This window comes from Parus major, chromosome 5 (genome assembly GCF_001522545.3).
Source record: "Parus major isolate Abel chromosome 5, Parus_major1.1, whole genome shotgun sequence".
Classification (NCBI taxonomy): Eukaryota; Metazoa; Chordata; class Aves; order Passeriformes; family Paridae; genus Parus; species Parus major.
Window position 1 is genome coordinate 49,611,480 of NC_031774.1, and position 21,712 is coordinate 49,633,191.

Genomic DNA, 21,712 nt, shown 5'->3' on the forward strand with positions numbered 1-21,712 from the left:
GGAAGCGGGAGGGAAGCAGGGAAGGAAGCAGGGAAGGAAGCGGGAGGGAAGCGGGAGTGCTCCCACAGCCCCAAGCCGGCTGGGCAGAGCGCAGTGGGGCAGCCGGGAAGGGACAATGACACGGGAGACTGACAGCTCCCCCCTCCCCGGCTGGCATTGACAGATGACCTTGCAGGGACAGCAGGCTCCCCACAGACAGTAGCTGATATAATGGGCTAGACTGGACATGCCAGCCTGGGAACGTAGGAGGTAGGGAAATCATCCCGCCTTGGTGGAAATAAACTCTGCCGTTTACTTTCACAATAGATTTTCCCTCAAACTCATAAACTTGTTTCTCAGTAACCCTAAAGCAAAATGATCATGGAATTTGAACACAACATTTACCAAGTCCTAATGAATAACATAATTATCACTTTATGCAAATCAAAGCTCATTTGCATATGTGAATATTTAACTATTAAAAACAACGCTTTGATCTTGAATAAAAATATGTATATCACATAATCATAGCCTTATGGAACATGAAAACTATCTTTTTTTTTTTCCTTTTTTTTTAAGTGTACAGTTTTGCTGCGCTTGGGTTTGCTGTTTGAACCTTCTCGGCAGGGACTCTGTCTATGGAGCTTCTTCCCTGAGGATGTCCACTGGGTTCTCTCAGTGGCTGTCATCCCAGCTGGGTACACTAGGCCTTTCTCTTCAGGTCACTTCATCACTGAGCACGGCAGCCTTCCTTCAGTTTGCTTTTTCCTTGCCCAGTAGTGTCGGCTTTGGTGGCAGGAGCAAACCCCAGCTCTGCAGCCCAGGTGGGCTGAGTGCTCCTGTGTTACACACCACCCAGAGATGTTGCCAAGAGATGGGTACTTTATACATTAATTACAGGGTAAGGGAAGAAGTCAAACTCTGCTTGCATATTTAAATCAGACCACAGTAATACAGATTTTTCTCTTAGGGAGAGATTACCAGGGATCACAGAGGAAGCACGAGTCTTTCACGGGAGATTTCCCCACTGAAAGCTTTGAACCTGGTTCACAGAACAGCCTTGTGAAGGAACACTTGCAGCCAAGGATCTAGAAGCATACAAGTGCCTAACACCCACTGGTATCATCTTAAACTTGCTAAGAAGCAGCTCTGAAGGTTCAAGCCATGCACTGTGACATGTCAAATGATAAACCTCCTATTTTCATGTACTGGAGCTATTATCAGTAGTTGTTGTCCTTTGTTATGTTTCACTAAAAATAAAAATTATATTTAAAAAAACCCCTTTCACTTTACCGAGTAACTCTTTGTATGTAAAGTTATTCATAGGTTATTAAACTAAAGGAACTAATAATGTGTGACCAATCACCTAAAATTCCCCGGAAGGCTGGCATTGATCATGGCCGCTGATGTAATCAGGGTAATGTGCATACCTAACTGGGGTGGATAAGGAATATCAGGCCATTGGTTGCCCTGTACTTCTATCCCATGGCTTGATGTGTTTCCCTAGGGATGTGAAAGAGTGGCCCCTCCTGGGCTGATGGAGACGTCCCTTCCTTGCTCCCCCTCCCCATCATCCCCTCCCAAATCCAGGCTTTCAGTAATTGCCCTGCCCTGCCCTGCCCACCGTAACCCTGTGTGCTAAGGGAGCCAGACAGGGACACAAAGCATGTCCTTGACACTAACTTAGTGAGGATGAAGGTGTCCACTTAGGAAAATAAGTAAAAATCGGTTCCAGCTTTTAGCTCCAGCCCCTGCTTGAGTATTCTGCCCTAACGAAGTTTTTGCTGGAGCAAGGCTTGCTACCGTTGTCTCTCTTTTCCAGGTAATATTGCCTGAGATAAAAAACATTCATGCTCAAATACTTTATTTTTTTTCAATCTAGCACTTGATGAAAACAGCGTCCTTTTGCAGGACTGTCTGAAGGAGACCCTCTTGAGCACACCCCAAGAGTCTGTGGGTTCAAATGCTTTATCATCTCTCCAAAAACCAAACTTGGGTCATTCTCATCCTGGCGGAGCACAGTAACCGCTGAGCTGTTGCAAAAACTGGGAGTGGTGACGAAGGAAACAGGTGGTAGCACTTGCACCTCTTCTGATATTTTGTAAGCAAAGGCTGCTGTAAAAATTTAACTCCAGGACTGCTTATAGTGCCATGATTCCCAGTTGGACATCAGTGACTTTAAAGTCTGCGCTGTTTAGAATTTGAGTGTTGGTTTGAACTTTGCAGTTTGGGCTTCAGTCTAGCAAGTGCATATTTTAAACAAAGAAAACATTTGGCAAATAGTTGATTCTGCATGCAGGCAATGTCCCTCTGCTCCACACAATTTATTTTTACAAGGGTCTAAGGGAGACACATTTCTCTAAAAATAAAAGGCATCCACATGAAGCTGAATTATTCCTTCGCAAACACAAACTGATCTTTTGCTTGTTTCCAAGCATTCTATCAAATCATAACAACAAAGCAGCACTGTACTCCTTTAGTTAATGAGCCTATGGCTGTACCAAAATCTTACCCTTTCCAGCCCCAAACACATGCATTGTCCTATAACGCTTTTGTCTATCAGAATGGACATTGTGACCCCTAACCTTTGAAAGGCTATAGGTTATTCATGGCATTTCCTACACACTGTGTAACATAACAAAATGCAGCTGATGAAAAAGCAAATTATTAGAGAAGAGTAAAATACTAAGGGTCATAATTAGTTTTTTTAAACTATTCAACTTCTCTTTGCAACAAGTACAGGAAAATTATTTTCTTCAAATCACTTAATTCCTCTTAACATTCATAGCTCAAAGTATAGTGATGTTCAAGAGAGAAACTCCTGTAGATCTGTCAAAGGGACAAGAGAAAACATAATTCATATATCAGCACTAATTTGGTATTTTTAATAGGTTGCCAAAAATCTTCCAGCATGTAGTGGGTTGACCCTGACTGGATGTCAGGTGCCCACCAAAGCCCCTCTGTCACTTCCCTTCTCAGCTTTACAGGGGAGAGAAAATACAAGGAAAGGCTCATGGGTCAAGATAAGGAGAGAAAGAGCTAATGGGCAGAACACATTCAAATTGAAAAAATTAATTTAATTTGTCACAAATCAAATCAGAATAAGATGAGAAATAAAACCAAATCTTAAAAAACACCTCCTCCCCACATCTCCCTTCTTCCCAGGTTTAACTTCACTCCTAGATCCTTTCCCTCCTCCCCACCAATGGTGCTAGGGAGTGGGGGCAATGGCCAGTTCATAACATGTTTGCCATTTCTTCCTTCTCAGGGGAAGGACACCTCACACTCTTCCCTTGTTCCACATGGGGTCCCTGCCAGAGGAGACACAATTCTCCAATCTGAGTACTTCCCAAGGCCTCTCTTCACAAACTGCTCCAGTGTGGATAATTACCTTGGGGTGCAGTCCTTCAGGAACAGAATTCTCCAGCATGAGTCACCAATAACATCACAATTCCTGACAGCAAACCCGTTCCAGCATGGTCTCCTCTCTTCACTGCTCCACAAGTCCTGCCAGGACCCTGCTCCAGTGCAGGCTTTCCATGGGGTCACAGCCTCCTTTGGGCATCCTCCTGCTCTGACACTGGGTCTTTCAGGGGTTGCAGGTGATTCTCTGGTCCACTGTAGACATCCATGTGCTGCAGGGACACAGCTGCTTCACCATGGACTGCACAGGATCTCACTTCTGATGCCTGGAATGCCTCCTCCTCCTTCTGCACTGGCCTGGGTGTCTGCAGAAGTTTTCCTCTCACACTTCTTAGTCCTTTCTTCTACTGCAATTATTCCAGTGCTGCAATCTTTTCCCTTTCTCTTAAAAACATTACCCCCGAGGCATTACCACTGTCATTGATAGGTTCTGCCTTGGCCAGCGTCGGGTCCATCTTGGAGCCCATTGGCATTGCCTCCACCTGACACAGAGGGAGCTTCCAGTACCCTCTCACAGAAGCCACCCCTACAGCCACCCTTGCTACCAAAAGCTCGCCACACAAACACAATACACAGAATATTTTGAATAAGTGACTCTTCACCCCAGTGCTGTATGCACAGGATCACTCTGCTGCCTCATCTCCCCCTTCACACTGCTGGCTGCTCCTCAGGAGGGCAGCCAGAAATGACCAGCAAAAAGTTTGTGCTGGAGCATCTTGATTCAAGATTTGTAGAAAACCAGATGACAGAGGATGTGAATTTAAAGTATATTTGTCACTGCCCCCCTTTTTCCCAAGGAATAGAGCAATGAGGCCCAGATGTTATGATTGCAGGAATGCTAAAAATTTCATGAGTTACTCTGCAGGCAAGAAAAGCCACAGAAGGTCAGGCCAAACAGGCTTAGGGTTTGTGTGGGGCAGGAGCTGTTCAGAATGAATCTTTTTAATGTGCAGTATCCATTACCAATTGATGTCAGAGATCCTCTTATAGATGGATCATCTAATGTTTTTTCTTAAAAGGCAGAAAAATATCCATGGCAAACTTTCAACACATGTATTGGAAGGAAAATTTGGAGTTATGGAGATGCAATATCTCTTTTGACCAGCTAAGAATGGAAGTTCAAGTTTTATTCTGCTGCCCTTCTTTCCTATGATAGGATGATTACCAGTTTAAAAAAAAAAAAAAAAAGCTGGAAACTATATTATGTAAGAAATTCATCTGGAACTCTCTATTTCTGGATTTTAAGTGAATTAAGCCTGCTTTCATCTAGTAGCCTGTTTTCAAGCCAGCAAGTTTGAACAGGCTCAGATCTAATAGTGCATAAAGTGCAGCATGTGTTGCTCTGTGTTTCCAGGACAGAACCCCAGTTTAAGCAAAGTTCACAGTTATATGCAAGGCAGAACCATGTGGAGAGTTTGCAAACCATTAGCCTCCAGCAGCTCCCAAATACTGCTGTGTTTTCTCAAAATGATACCCAAAGTGTGGGCATGCTGCTGGCTCCCAGCTCAAGCAGGAGCTGTGGTTTCTTTGCCAGGAAGTTTCCCATATCACAGGGGTTTCCCACATGAATGAACCTACATGCCAGTGTCTGCAATGGCAGCTGCAGAAGCTTCTGCTGCTCCAGGCCACATCTGAAACAGAACCTATGAGTTCTGCTTGCACCCCTCTTGTGTCCTCCCCAGAAAAGTTCTCTCCCTCTCCCATGACATCCAGAGCAGTTCTGGGAAAATACCAGGCATGCCTGATGGTCTGTGACAAAGATACAAGAGTCAGCAGGACTCTGGCCTCCTCTGAGAGTGCAATCCTGGATGCAGTCCAGGACTTTGATCCACCACCTACCTCTGCCTTGGCTATCCCACTCACAATGTGGCCACTGACAGCACATCAGCCCTCTATTCCTGGGGGCAGAAGGTCCGTACACCTGTGAATTTCCGGTGTCCTCCCCTTTAGTGTCAACACACCTGCAAATGTTCCTCCCTTGGAGAAATGTTTCCCCATTCAGGGCTCCTCTTTCCAGGCCATCCTGCCCTGCCTATTTGTGCAGAGTCACTCACACTCATAGCACACATTTCACACCACTCACTGTCAGAAGAAACTAGTGACAGAGAAAGGTTGACCAAAGAGAAGGAGGCAACTGATGTCTTGCTCCCATTCAAAACAAAACAGTGCAGGAGCAGAGGGCTTTTTTCTTGGCTGTCTGAGCTTGTACACACAGCATCTGTCTGTACTGGCTTTGCATGGCCAAGCTTTGGTAGTGGGGGTGCTACACGGGTGGCTCCTGTGAGAAGCTTCCAAAAGCTTCCTCCATGTCCTGCAGAATCAATCCCAACAGCTCCAAAGATGGACATGCTGCTGGTCAAGACTGGGCCAATTGGAAATGATGGTAACACCTCTGTGACAACATATTCAGGAAAAAGAAAAAAAAAAATTAAAGATATTATGCTCTTGTAACTGTGGCCAGAGAAAGACTCCTCTCCCTGGGCAGCAGCAGAAACAATGTGTGATGAACTGACCACAGCCCCCAGTCCCTGTCTCCCTGGGCTGCCAGAGGGGAAGAGGCAGAGGAGAGAAGGAGGAAGGAGTGGGGAGAAGGTGTTTTTTAAGGTTTTATTATACTTCTCAGTACCTTGCTCAGATATTGTTCATAATTAATTTAGTTAATATGTCAAATTTGAGTCTTTTTTGCCTGTGATGGTATTTGGCGAATGATCCCTCTCTGTCCCTGTCTCAAGTCATGAACCCTTTGTTATATTTTATCTCCCCTCTCCAGCTGCAGAGAGGCTTTGGTGGGTGTCTGGCACCCTGTCAGCATCAACCCACTGCACTGCCCCATTTGAAACCTGTCCTATGTCCTTTCCTATGACACTACTGCCACAAGCCTTGGAAACGTTGCTCTGTGCACCAGCAAAGCCAGGCTCTCAATGAAGAAAGGTAAAGATTCCCCACAACAAACCCCATTCTCTGCTTTCAGTACAGTCATGTAGCTCCTGCTAATGATGAACATTTCCTGGCCACAGCCTTTGGCAGGACCAAAATCAGGGTTTCATTTACTCACATTTCCTGTGATTTCTCTTTAGCTTGTCCATAATTTCATACAGACATTAAGCTTTCTTGCTATATATATCTCAAGTAGAAATCCATTCAACCAGAATTCCCTTAATAAAGGTTAAAAGATTTGCAGTGAAGAAATGTCAAAATACAGTAGCTTATAATTGCCCTCAAATATGCAGTTTTATATATTTACTTCATGGAGAGGAGCCTTGACATATATTTAATTAAAGAAATGGAGCCTGCAGGAGGTCTTGGAATGGAGCTCATTGTATTTTGGTTTGGGATGAATTTCACAATCTATCTATAGTCTTATTAATCTCCCCAAGCATGAAAAAAACTCCAGCTATTTATGTAGAAAATGGCAAGGAAATAAAACTTAGAAGCCTTTGGAAGTAGTTTTAAAAATAGCAGGAAAAATTACAGTATTTAATGTCAGAATCTAGACAATTATTACAGAATAAAGGGCTCCATGCAAGAGAAATAAACTTTGAACAAAGACAGTTAATTGATACTTCAACAAAGGAGACATTTTTATGAAACAGAAATACGGAAACAGACTTTTAGCACTTTTATCAATTAATCAACAATAGGGGTTACAATCAGCACTGGGAAAGCCTACAGTATAAATCCTGTTGACATCATCTTTTTTGATTAATGTTAGAAATGTTAACCGGAAGACCTGCACAAGAGGAACCCAAGAAGTAAAGCTCTGGTGAGCTTCCTAACACCAGCTACTGGACCCAGGAGAGAGGGTAGAAGAGTGTCACTTAAAAGGTTACTTGTTGGATGTTACAGAGCCACAGATCAGTGTGGCAGAAAATGGTGCCATGCCAACCAGAACGTGGCAAGGCTCGTGGATCACTTTTTGCAAGAGGTGGAAAACCTGACCTTGTGATGGAAGCAAACAAGGGAAAGACACATATGTAATGCCATATGTGCCAGGTCCAGGGATATCAGCAGCCAGGGAGAACCTTGAATCTGAAAACTTGTTCAAACATCGATGAAAATTAGTGTCCTTCTGAAGGGAGTTAAGACTTCAGTGGGGCCAACAAGGATGGGCCTGGGGTATCTATAGGGTAACCTGTGACAGGAACATGCTGCTTTAACTTTTGAGTTGGATAAGGGAAAGGGTGATTCTGTCCTGAACAAACACTAAAGCTTTCCTTCTCCTCTTTCTTCTTCCTGAAATGTTGAACCTTGAGGAAAAGTGAACAGAGTAGTGAAAGCAATTGAAATAAGATGTTACAAAATGGGACCAATATTGTTTGTCAGATAGGCTCTGGTGCCCAAATCACAGATCTAAAAAACAAGCTAACCCTGTTTCTTTTTCACTGTTTTATTCCTCCATGCTTCTACTTTTTCTCATAGGAAAGTTAGTAGAGGTTAAAATGTGTGGTAATGGGGATATTTTCCACTGAAGTAAATGCAATTTAAGTGTAAGAAGAAATAAGTTTCCATGGCAAAACAAAGAATTCGAGAAACATCCCATAAAAACCAAACTTTTTCATTAAGAGGAAAAAAACTTTCAAGAAATATATTTATTTTTTTCTTGGCTGAAAAACTTTTTGATCTATAACACCAGAGTCATGTACCAGTGGGAGTAAATGCATTACCTCTTACCAGTTCCCTGCAAGACCAATACACACAGCAGAAAGTATAAAGCAGGCTGAGTTTAACAGCACAAGAACCTTAAACATATCATTTTAGCCAGAGGGAATTCATTACCAAAGATCTGAGACAAAGAGGATCACAAGGCTCGATTAATTGTATGCTCATCCAGAAGTACTGCTTTCCTCAGTGTCCAACATGTTCATAGTTAAGGCAAAAGGAGATTTCACACCAAAAGAGGAAAACCACACTGATTTAATACTTCACTTCCACTTACTCCAGTATACACTGGAATCCTCAGCCCTGGGTTAGAGACACAAGCATCCCAGGGTGCCAGGTCTGGTATAGGGCAGAAAGTAAATCTGATGCCTCAGGATGGGATTAGAGAAGCTGGAGAGTGGAAAAAGAAGCTGCCCAAGCTGACAGATAAGAAATGTCTACAAGAGGCCGTGTGGTGTGCAGTATTTAGTGGTAAGCAATTAAGCAGAGGCAGTTATAGCTACCACTGGGAAAGAAGGTAGCACCTATCTCTTCTGGGAGTCCTGGCTGTAAATCCTTTCTCAGAGATAAGAAAAAATACTAAAAAACAACTAACAGTTATCTCCCCCATATTTTTCCCTTAGCCACATTAGAGGTAGGAAATTGCTTTCATGTAGTCCTCCTCTCTCCTCGCCCACGTATCTGATTAGAAAGCAGATTTGAGCCTTGGTCTCCCATTGAGAAGAGTGTCCTCATTGCTACCTTCTCAGGTATTTGGGAACAGGACTTCCTTAATATTCTCTGCTGAATCTGATCTACTTTGTCATAGCTAATTAAACACCTGCATTCAATTATAAAACAAACCTGAAACTCTCACCTTTCTCTGTAAGGCTAAAGGATGAAGACATATCCCCAGAATGTGAGACTCAAGTTTAAATCTCTGCTCCTAAGGAGGTGGGCTCAGTTGGCTATGAGGTTTGAAAGTCCTGTTTCCCAGAAGACCTTATGGCATCTCCCACTCCACTCTGCATGTTCAGAGTGTGCCAGGAGATGATCCTATATGTTTTTCTGCAGCACTGTAGTATCAGGTGTACATGGAGAATCTAACATAGGTGCTCCTGTCATTGTTCTGTTGATGCTGTCAGTGGATGTCTGGTGGGTCACATACCTGCCCAGGAAATCTAGCTGGGGCACAGCTCCTCCTTCTGCACCACTGCAACAGTGAGAGTGCTTGTGCTCCTTGCTCCACAATATGCAACAGTGCCAGGAAAACATTTTGCCAAGGATAGGAAAAACTGACTGTTCCTCCACCTACTTTCAGTAGCAAAGGGAAGTATTAGAGTTCTCTTAAAGAGGAGAAAATGCACGGACATGAAAATAAGGTGGGAGGATAAAACCTGTCTGCATCAGGCATCCTCCTCCCTCCGGTACTACAGATGCCCTATCAAGAGGAAAAGGTTATGTAATGAAAGAAGTCTGCCTACAAAGCCTGCTGCTACAAGAGTTTGCCAAGAAAAGAGACTCTCAAGAGAGTGCCTTACAACAGGCTTAAAGCAAGATACTGCAAGACAGAACCTCAAAGCACTATCTCTAAATGCTAACCTAGAATGGGTTAAAAGGGTAAGAAGACCACTGAATCAACCAAAAAACACATAGGGGGCCATCTCTGGAGATTCTCACTCGTTAATGTTACTGCTATTGCAAATAACAATAATAATGTTTATTTTTTATTGCAGGAGAGTGTGGAGGGCTGAATGACTGGGGTTGGTTGTATTTGTAATTCAGCCAGCAAAGAAGAGAATTTGAATCTAACAGGGGGATGGTCAAATTATCATACCAAATGTTTCTGGTGTTCAGTGCCACCTCCTTAGGCCCAACTAACAATCAATGTTATGTGACCCATATGTTTGATATGACCATGTAATAAATGCAATTGATATGACCAATGAACAAAGAGAAATAGTGTTGCTGTCCACTATTTCCATGTTGTCCAGGTAGCTTTGTCTTGTTTTGCATTTGTTCCAATTCTGTTATTCTTGCAGATAGGACCGGAATATGCATTGTCATGAAGGTAGGTAAACGGAGGCATTTACATACTTAACTGTCTGGGGAGCTATGAAATAAAATGCTCTGCCCTCAATTGATTCAAATTTTCATTAACAGTTTGAGATTGCCAGAGACAGATGCCAGGAAGATGATTACTGTTCCCAAAGTGGCCAACTTCTGATACTTCACTGATACTTCTGGAACCGTTCGTCCTTTGTACATACATGTGTTAAGTATACATTTCTCTCTTCCTTTCAGCACTGTGACTCACACACTGATGGTATCAAGAGATCCCAGTGAGATGAGAGCCCATGTGGGTTAGGAACATTTACCCATGTGCTTGTCCAGTCTTTCTGAAAGAAAAGCAAGGAGGTAAATAGCCCTGTGCTCCCCTTACACACACAGTGATCTGAAGTACAAGCAAACACTGCATCTTACTCAAGATGCCACGGGCAATCTGTGGTGGGGCTGGGAACAGAATCAAGATTTCCTGAATCCTCTCCAGTGTCTTAACCTCAAAAGCACCCTTTCTCACTAATCAGGCATATCAGACGAGTCATCAGACACCTATATGTGTATCTGCTTACCCTGAGATTTGTATACCTCTGTGGTCCTGAAAACTAGTTTGTTCTCTCCTGCCTCACCCACAGAAGTTTGATAGGGTGGTAAAACCAGCTTAAAGACTTCCTTTGTTCTGATGAGCAAATAGCAACTCTGCTCAAGTCTCTGACCTTAGTCGTGAGGACCTGAGAGCTGAAACAGCTGTCAGGTGGGCTAAATCCACATGGAAACTTCCCCCCCAGTTTGTGCCATGTTAGGTGTCTTGGAGTATCGGTGGCTGGACGTGTTGTCTTGACGAAAGCAGTATAGGCAAACCAATGAAAGAGGCTCAGCAGCAGCTCTCCAAAACCACCTTACCTGCAGACAGAAGGCAGGCAAGCAAGGCATGGTCTGCTAAACAGAGAGCGAACAGATCTCAAAGAGAAGCCAAACAGCGTGGAACTTGCCAAAAACCACTGCCAGTGTCTGCAGGTGAGGATACTGTTACCTTACCATCAGTACATTCTTCCAGGTTAGAGAAGCACAGAGTCAAGAGCCATAGGAAATCCAGGTGAATTTGTTAACCTTGGCTCCATTACTAAGTCAATCTTCATGAGCAGAATAACTGCCTTTCCATTTCCTTCCAAAGCAGGTGCTGCAGACCTTGTCTCTAAGCGCAATCAAAGTCTGCTGTGTTGAAAAGAATGTTGACAGAGGTAGCAATAGGCATGACAGGAGCATATGAGACTCCTTAAGCTAATCATTAAAGCCAGGATCAAGAAAGCAAGTGCTTACAGGTGCCTCTGTCAGCCTTGTCAATCCAAGAGGAAAAGAGGAGATGGGGGGTAAACTCCTGAAAAAGTAACAGCTGAAAAACTAGGCTGGTGTGATAAGATGGCAAGTCACAAAAAAAGGTGATTCAGGCAGTAATAAATGCTGGTATTAGCTAAAAACATGAAAAGTGCATAAGGAAAATGTTGTGAAACTGGCAAAACTGAATAGAATTTAAGAAGAAATCAACAGTTTTGAGAGACTAGTGTATTATCACTTGGAAAACATTTTTACTCTGACTAGAAAACTAAACAGAGGATAAAGTTTTATAACAGCTGTAGGTGGTGTCAAAACTTCTACAGAGCTCAGTGGCACCAAGACCTTGTGGAGAAAGAAAACACCATTGTATCAACCAACTAGAAGTGGTGGGGAGAGGCCAAACTTTTCAGCTTCACCACTGCTCCCACCACCCATGGATTTTCTGAGCTCCTCATAAGAGCATCATTCCCAAAGACTTGGATCGAGTGTGGATACATCTACACCGCACGTTGCAGTGCTAAATGAGGTAGGTCAAAAAGAACTAGCTTGAGGATGAGAAGCAATCCAGACTTATTAGCATGGTGCTCTACCCATGCCAATTTATTGTGCTAATGTAGCTATACCACTTCTAGGTATCCCTGCACAACAGAGTGTTGTGAGATCCGGATCTGCCAAGAGCACAGATGTGTCAGTAAGTTGAATGAAGAAGGTCTGAGACTAACAGGTTGGTTGGAAATACGAGGTACACTGAAGGAGGCTATTACTTTGTGCTGATTTAATGCCTTCTAATTTTTTTAATTAAAGCTTGGTTACAATATCCCTTAGGGAAATATCCCTTACTGGCAAAAAGACAAGGCCAAGAAACCTCACAAGCTCTCTTCTGGCAGCAGTGTCTATTACTCTAAGTACCAGTCCAGCCCAAACTTGTAGGAGAATTAAGCTACCACAAAAACTATTGTTCTTTGACAGTAATTGATGTTTTTCCCTATACAAGGACCAGATAATCTACTTTTATTTAAAATTACTTCTTTTAGGTTAAGGGAAAACAGCAAGAAGAAGAATGGGGCAGGAGGTGGTGGTGATGGGATTAAAATAAAATGCAAGGTCTCCAAGAGAGACCAGAGTGTGTTCAGTTCCATGACAGGCTGGAGCAGGCCAAGAGGAACATGGCTGCTCCCTCTGCATGCATGCAGGACTTCTTTGAAATTCCATGTGCTGCTGGCAGGCTTAAATGTTTCCTTTATTACATCAGCCTTTCAGGGCTTCCAGTCATTTGGCTGTGCTGTTATCAAGCCTTGCAAATGGCTGAAGTCCAGTGAGGGAGCATTCAGAATGCATCTTTGTACTTGGGATCAAGACAGGAACCCGGCTACAGAAAGGCTGGTTTGGCTTCAGCAGACTGGCAAAGCTGACAGTGCTGTCCCCATGAGCACCTTCTGATACGGTTAAGTCTGAGCTTCCCCACCTGACCACGTCCTTGTGCTGCATCATGTTGCATACTGAGAGAGTGAATCATGTGGGGAAGAAAAGAAGCACCTTGCTCATTCTGTCTTCATACCATCTCAGTGGTGGTCTATGGCCAGATCCTGTCAATGTTGTGGTAATACAGCACTAGTGACAACAAACTAGAGAAATAATCTGAACATGGTAAAACTTTTGTTAGTCTGGGGGTGACCTGGCCCTGGAAAAGGCAGCAGGACAAGGCTGCCTGCAGCTGCTGGATCTCCACTGGAGAGAACAGCAGTGGTGCAAGAAAGAGATTGATATGCAGGGCTCCGGGTGAGAGTGGCAACCTGATTTATAGTTATGTGGCTGCATCAGATAAAGGAGCTGTAGCATTTCCTTTCAGCATGGCTGTGGTCATCAGTTAATTATCTATGAGAAGGTGGAAAGCATTAAACCTCAGGAAACCCTTGTCTCTGTGAGTGTGAGAGTAAAAGTGTGTTAGGCAGCTAAACTTACCTGCTAAGAATCAATTTTACCTTGTCTGGGGCTCAGCTCTGGTTTCCACCCCACGCGCACGTACGCTCTGGCACGCACAGACAAATACATGCACGTAAATACTAAACAAATACATTCACCTTGATAGCATTATTGACTATTCGATATGGTCGGATTGCTGAAGTTAAAAACTCTCCAAAGAAAAGAGTTTGCAGATTTCTGTCAGCCAGAGATCTATTACTCATGCTCAACCATCTGGTATTTAATGAGAATATGACAAGCTGATTGTTATTTTTTTTTTTCACATAGCAAATTGAAAAATGTGACTTTTTGATCTGTATTTTAATTACACCCCCTCTGATCTCTCTCCCTTGCACTTTCTTAGTAATATGAGTTTGGAGAGTAAACACGTTCTGACTTTCTCTATTAGCCCTGCCTCTCAAATGGATAAAGAAAATCTCATTTCTTTATGTTTCTCTGATTTACCTGTGTTCAGTGGAGGCTTAAAGAAAATGGTTTTTGTCACATCTAAAGAATCAGGGAAGAGCTTCCAATGGAAGGTGAGACTGCATGACTGCAACCACCCTTGGTACTTCACAGCTTCCTGGCACCCTGCTTTTTCCATGCCATCGCAGATCTCATGGGAAGGGAGTTATTTCATGTTGCACTTCATGTTGCAGGCATTGGTATTATCTCATAAGCTCATAGTTTTCCTCCAATACTGATAATTAAAAGCACAACATAATGAAAAAAGAACCAAAACAATTATGCCATGAAAAGAAGGGGAAATGGTACAAGTCCCAGGAATCAGGATTTCTGTCAGATTGACCCCTCTCAGTTCATGACACATTGCTGCCTGCTTAGTTGGGCCTCGTGCCTGTAGCTGCAACTACATCTGACTATATATGAAAGCCTGACTTTAAAGGGACTGGACCCAATCACATGACATGTTTTTGTCCAAGTTCCACTATCATGTGACAATCTACAGTAGATTTATGAAATTAAGCACAGATGGCTACTTTGTTTTTGTTCTTTGAACTGACAGCTGCTGGTGTAAAAATAAATTAAATTAAATTTCATATAAGTCAGACTCTGAGGGGGTTTTTTTTGGTTAAATAATCTTTAAGGTCCCTCCCCACCCTGCACACACGTACACACATTTTAAGGTTTCACTGGTTCTGGCCTTCACCCTGTGATCCTGGCACACCCCCAGGAGCCTTTCCCAGCCATCCTGGCAGTGACCTCCCTTCTCATCTGGGCACACAGACCCTGTCCCCAAACAGACACCGAGTGACAGTGGGGACAAAATGTGCCAAGCCTGGCCAATGGGCATAGCTGAAGTGGGGCCACTGAAAGCCACTTTCCATCAGGAATCTCAGCTAAAAGAAGGGAAAACCCCATGAATCCTCCACCCTGCAAGCCTGCGGGAGAGTATTCCTAAGCCCTTAGGAACTGTCAGCTCTGAAAGGCTGCATCTGCCAGCAAAAGTGGGAGGATTGTTAATAACTGAGCTGCTAATAATCCAATATATAGGGAAAACCAAAGGAAGTCATTTCTAGGTAGGGAAAGTAATGGCAGGTGCATAAAAGAAAATCAGATTACTTTTTAGAAAACAATGTTTCAGGATTAGCCAAAGGGTTCTCCTGTATTCACAAATCTCCATGGAGCACTTTAAAGTCTTCTGTGTTTGTATCATTTAAAGTGCTGCTATTTTAGGTCAGCGTAAATAAGTCATGTGTGCCGTCAGCCTTGTACGAGTGCTTTCTGCTGCTTAATAATACATGTGCTTGTCCATTATAGGGGCTACACGGGTATGTGTTGGGATCTGGAGGCAGTCATGCAAAGATCCTGTCTTTGGCATGGCTGCTTAATGCTCTGAGTTAGGGCATGGGGTGTATGCTTGTGATGACCTAGAGCAGGACAGAGGCTAAACAGAGCTCTGATCACAGCACCAAATAAATAATTCATAAGGAACTATCTCATGGTATCACTGCTTTCTTCCCCAGCTATGCCATCAATCCAACACTACTGCCTTTTATTTTATTTATACAGAGATATCAGGGTTCTACACAGCAGGGGGTTAATTGACCACATCAGAATTCTGCTATTTCAAATGCATTTCATCAGTTTTCTGGGGTCTGGTGGGTATTTTGGAATTATAATGTCTCAGGTTCCATCATGGAGATGCCTGGCACAAAAGATATGCTGCTATTCAGATGCAGCATTCTACAGGACACAGCAAGCAGAGCATCTCCAGCCTGACAATCTCTTCAGATACACACGAGCTGCAGTCTCAGCTGTGGTTTGTGCATCCAACAGACTTCCACCTATGAGAAAAGTATTCCAATCATTGGCCTCAAGTGGGAGCAGGACATTCTGTAGCTGATATGCCCACTGATGTGACCTGGCATTCTGTGCTCGTGTATTGTTCACTCCTTTGTGTGTCCCTGTTCTCTCTGGGTCTCTTTTTCCATTTAAGTAATATATTCATCAGTATGGGGACTCACATCGTGTGCTTATCCAGAAGTGAGCACAAGAGGGTCCAGTTCCCTGTGGACCTCTAGGCAGGACACAGCAAAGACAATTAGTTTCACTAAGTGACTCAATGGCACAGCAGTGTCGTGCAATAGCCCAAATACAGGACAGAGAGCATGAACTTTCCAGATCTCAATCATTTGATCATTTTGCAAAGTTGCAGTGAAATGTAGAAGTGATGGCAAAAAAGTAGGCCTGTCCATGATGCATAATTACTGAGTTAGTGCTTAAAAAGCACTCAGGGGTTGGAAGCTGTGAAGTCCTGCTAGGAAGCTGCTGTGGCACATTTTCTTCAATACATCTGCACATTGCTGCATCCAGCCAGGTAGGCATCACCCTGAATTAGAAGTGGGTTCTCATATTCTGAGCTGGTTGCTTTGTGGGGAGAAAATGATTCAAAGTGCCTGTTTTTCCTGACAGATATCTGAGAGAATTAATTAGGTAATATTTTTAAAGGATTTTGCCTTGTGCTTCTGTGATTTTGCCCCCAGAGAAGTCAAATCAGATTTGCCATTCATCCAACAGGAGGAAAATTCAACTAATAAAAGAGCAAACTATCATACTGGAAAAGCCAAATCTCCAAGTCTGACTTACCGGGAGTGAGATGCCAAAATACCTTTACAAATCTGTGCCTCAATAGGAGTGTCAGGTTTGCAAGGTGCAAACACTATGCTTATGAGAAAAAAAATGAAGAGGGTTTTGTTAGCAAAAGCTTGCCCATTCACACCTCCACATTCCTCTGCAGGCTACTGAAACTGAGCACAATGTCTGTGAAATTAAGAGCTGAAGAGTAATTTGGTGAAAGAAAATGGTGAAAAGAAAAAAAAAAAAAGTGGTTTAAAATGGTCTTTTACTTTCCCCTTCAAATGTTACAGTACTGATTTCTTTGACAGAAAAATTAGTATGTGCATGTGTCTATGTGGTGAGTTATAAGGAGAGGTTTAGAAACAAGATTTTTGATAGAAAACAAAAGCACGTCAGTTAATAAGTATGCAGTAATGTTGAAAAAGCCCCACAATAGCGTTTCTCATGCATATGTGGGAGTGAGGGATTGTAAGAACAAGTGGTGGCTGGTTGCCTGGGTTTATCAAAGCCCAGTAGGGCAGTATCACCTCTTTGTCTTTCCTGGGCTCAGAGTCATCAATCCCTCCTGTTCCTTCCCGAGCTGTGAAAATGTCACGAGAGAAGTTCCTGCTGCTGTACCAAAGCGCAGCTCGGCTCTTGGAGCTGGGGACCAGGACCGGGACCGGCTCTCGGGCTGAGACCGGCTCTGGGCCTGGGGTTCGGCTCTGGGCCTGGGGATCGGCCGGCTCTGGGCCTGGGGATCGGCTCTGGGCCTGGGGATCGGCCGGCTCTGGGCCTGGGGATCGGCTCTGGGGCTGGGGATCGGCCGGCTCTGGGGCTGGGGACCGGGACCGGCTCTGGGCCTGGGACCGGCTCTGGGGCTGGGGATCGCCGGCTCTGGGCCTGGGGATCGGCTCTGGGGCTGGGGATCGGCCGGCTCTGGGGCTGGAACCGGCTCTGGGGCTGGGGACCGGCCGGCTCTGGGGCTGGGGATCAGGACCTGCTCTGGGACTGGGGATCAGGACCGGCTCTGGGGCTGGGGATCAGGACCTGCTCTGGGCCTGGGGATCAGGACCGGCTCTGGGGCTGGGGATCAGGACCTGCTCTGGGGCTGGGGACCGGCCAGCTCTGGGCTCTCGAGGCCATGACTTGCCGGCTCTCCCTGGCGCCGTGGGGCAGAGGCCATGGCACAGCTCCTGCCTGGTGGGACCGCGAAGCCACCTCTAGGGCTCGCAGTCCTCTGGAAAGCATGTAAGGGCAGGCCTGGCCGGGGCTCCATGGGAAGAAAAGGGAGTGTACGCTTCCTCGGAGCAGGGCCTGGCTCTGTTTCCATGCTCTGACAGGGCAGTGCTGGAGTGTCTAATGGCTCGGCTCATAGCTGAAACCGCATCTCCCAAAAAGCCTGGAGCCACGTGTGCATCCTGTTCCATAGGGTTCCTGTCCCTTGCTCTCCTTCCCACCACCTCATGCACAGCCACAAACCTCAAAGAACCTTTTTTAATAAGGCCACCTTCAGACTGTCTACCCTGTCTGCCTCGCCCCCAAACAAAATCTTTCTGGAGGGATGTGCTGCTGACCTCCAGCCCGCTAGGACTGCTCCAGTGCTCATGGAGCCCCCAGGAGCTGCAAATCGCCTGAAAGAGAGGAGAGAAAAGGGCCCTTGATGTTCGCTGGGAGCCGGTGCCCCATGGAGAGCCGTGGGTGACTGGCCCAGTCCATCTGCAGAAAGGCACCGTCTGTGGGATGCTGAGGTGGGAGGCAAACAGAGCAGACAGGAATGCAGGCAGGGATGGCTGGAGGGACAGGGAGGAAGCTGGAGGGTGGCTGAGGGCAGGAGGGGAGAGGAAAGGCTGGAGGACAGGGCGGAGAGGGTGATGAAGTATGGGATGATGTGGGAGATGTAATCTAAGTCAGAGCTGCCCAAAGCCTCCAGGCTGGAAACCAGGTGACTGAAGAGGTTCTGGGGAAAGCAGGTGCCTGCACTGCACCTGCAGCACAGCCCCTTCCAGGAATAACAGCACCTACCAGGTCCCTGCCAAAGCACTTGGGATCAGTGCAGCCCACCTGTGGAAAGCTGGGCACCACAGCAAGGAGATCACACCGGCATTGCTTCATACAGGAGTGTTGACAAGCTGGAAACAGATTTTATCTTCTTCTATATCTGATGTGCTGCTGCGACAGCAGGAGGGGGCTCTGCTGCTGGTTTCACCAGAGATCTGAGCTGGTGGCTGGTCCTTTACCAGGGTAGGAATGAGCAAGGGTTTATAAAAGCACCTGTGCAGGTCTGTGCTCTTCTCTCTGTGTTCAGGTAGGGTCTGTGGGCAGAACAGTGTTTTCCCAAGTGTGTCAGAGACATATTTCTCTGTTCTCCATTATTTTATTGCAAAAGTGGTTATAGCAAAAACATCCAGTTCAGGAAGTGATTTCATGAGGAACCAGACAGAGAGACAAATATCAAACCAGGCAGAATTCCAGAGCAGTAGTACAGGATTAAACATAGGATTTGCCCCAGCTTGATATTATTACTGTGGTTGTAATTAAAAACTCTTTTTTTCTTCTGATTGCAAAGATAACCTCCTAAGTGTTGCCGACCATAATCCAAATCAGTTTCATATACTTGAGCCTGCGTATACCCTGGAATGACAAATACCTCTAAGAAACATATACCATTCTATTGCTGTCAACAAAGCATCATTTTTAGTGGCACCCATTCATTGTTTGAGTGTTCAGCTCATGTGTTCTCTTTGCTGCTGCTGGACATACCTGCAGGTATGGTAACCTTTTCAGGGGGGTGCTGGCATTGCCAGGAGAGCTAACAACCCTCAGATATATAATTTAAGATGATTTTGAAGGGAGAGAGAAAAGGAGATTCATCCTCCTCTGTAAAATTTACTTATTAAAATTTCAAAAGCCAACATTTCCTCCTACATCACCTTCCTTGTTCGGATCCTGTCCTCTCCTCCAAAGCAGCCTATAGCCTAAAGAATCTCCCTCTTTGTCACTAAAAGTACTGACATTTATTCCTGTAGCTTAAGAAGAAGTAGAAAATATGTAGAAAGTAAAAGAGAGTTTCTACAATGGCATATAAAGAACCATGTGGGTTAAATGACTCTCTTGAAGTGCATCTCACATTAAAAGGATGTGGCCATGCCACAATTTCTTCCAAGGGGACACTGTCAGACATAGTACCTGCTGGTTCTACATGGCCCATCACCCATTTTTGGGAAAAAGAGCCACATCACCATATAATGTCTTTAACATTTCTAAGGAGAACAGACAGGGACCCCTCTGAGGGGCACATCAGTAACCACACAAGCAGAGCTGGGGGAGATTACCTTGGTGGGAGGCCCACTAACAGCCAGGTCTGGCCCACATCTTTTCTTCTGCCCCTGTGCATGGTATTGCTCTCTGTTAGCTCCTGTTTCCTCCTTTTGTGCCAACCAGCTCCAGGGGAATGGGTCAACTCAATTTCCTAGAACAGAGACCTCCTTCTGCACCATGAGTGGTTGCTGCTGCCTGTGGAAGTTGTCCTTCCTGCAGAGGAAAAATACAGTGAATGGAAGAGGCTCAAATTCCATACAGATTTAGAGAAGAGCTAGGTTCCCACCCAGGGGAGCAGAATGCCAGCCCCAGAGTCTCTGTTAGCAACCCCAGCTGAAGAAAGCAGAACCTGCAATGCTGTCACAGATTTCACTGCCTTCAACACCTACTGATAAGCCATTAAAAGCTACTTCGAATATATCCAACTAAGAAATAGCCCTAGATTGGCTCATGGTTTCAATACACATAAAGAATTTATGCCTGTCAGCCCAAAGTTTGTAGTAAGAGATGTTTCTTAGTGACCTGGGAGTAGGTATGTAAATAGTGAATTAGCAAAATGTCCGGACGACACAGAATTTTTTAGGTTACTCAAGACTATGGGGAGCTACGACATGTTCCAGAAAGACTTGACCAGACAGCATGATGGAAGATGAAATTCAGTGTAGACATGTGCAAGCTAATGCACACTGCAGAAAATAATTTAAGCTTTCATACATGCCAAGGGACTGTGAATTAGTGATGAGAGGCATTATGGTGGACACACAATGCCTTCAGTGAAGCTGGCTGCACAAAGTACAGCCCAGGTCAGCAAAGGAATGAGGGAAAATTCAGCTATGTAAAGGTGAGTGGGGTGATACTTACATGGCAGAAACCTTCTGGGTCAAGCTGGAATATAATTTAAAGGTACCTGTGAATGAGGCAGTTCTGGAATCAATTCTCTCACTTTGCCTCAGCCAGGTCTTTCGGGGCTCTCACGTCTTACACTCTGAGAAGGTCAGAATTGTTGTCAAGCCTTGTAAAAGAGCTGGACCTCACTGAATTCTTTTTCCTTCCATGAAGTCCTTGAAAAATGATAGATATCCTGACAAAGGCTCAAACTTGGCAATTAAATTCCCATGAGCTGGAATTAGAAAAGGTGTCCCACTTACATGAATAGATTGCATAAATTGTATTTGGAGGTAGTTTCAACAAGGCTGGTTCCCTGGGTTTTGGTGTGAATGAGCCAAATGCACCTTTAACATAAGGCACTATTGCAGTATTACCAAAACTGAAACCCCCCTGGAGTGGGAAAAACCCTTTTTTTTTGTTGTTTTTTTTTTTTTTTCCTTTGGAATAAAGGGCATAAAACAATTGCTGGGAGTGAAAGCCCTATAAATTAATTTATATTATAATTTCTGCAACGCCTTTGCATATAAATGGAAGTAAAGTACATAATTTATGGAGGGTGGTATATGTGAATTGGAGTCCCAAACCCCTCAAACACACTCACTCAGGCATGATGTGTAGCACACTAACACTCTCAGGCAGTGTGCAGATTCCAATAGTAAAAAAAAAAGAATCACTCTAATACTGTGTGTTACAATAATAAATGCAGGAATTAGAGGGTTTTACCTCTCTTGTAAATAAATTATGCATATGTAGTTTTAAATTAGCCAAATTAAATGATTAAAGACACTCCATTCCTTCATAAACTTGTCTCAGGAGTAAGGAATGCAGCATACAAGCAGAGGTCTCTGGTTCCTCTGAGCCTCACTGTTTCATTTGAAGCAATCTTAGATGCACTTCCCTCGCAGCTTTGCAAGGACAGAAGGAGTTTTATTTTTCTTCAGCTAATTATTTTCAGATAAAAGCAAGAGTTTAGATTGGAAGCACTAGTTTTGTTTGCATTGGGATAGTGCTGGGGCTGGAGGGCTAC

General features: G+C 44.4%; 1 long non-coding RNA gene across 1 annotated transcript; it reads left to right on the forward strand.

Moving 5' to 3' along the window:
- The first annotated feature begins 56 nt into the window (after nt 1-56).
- LOC107205441 lies at nt 57-1,266 on the forward strand. Its single transcript, XR_004497959.1, has 2 exons — nt 57-249; nt 559-1,266. It is a non-coding gene; the product is annotated as an uncharacterized LOC107205441 (long non-coding RNA).
- Nucleotides 1,267-21,712: the final 20,446 nt, after the last annotated feature.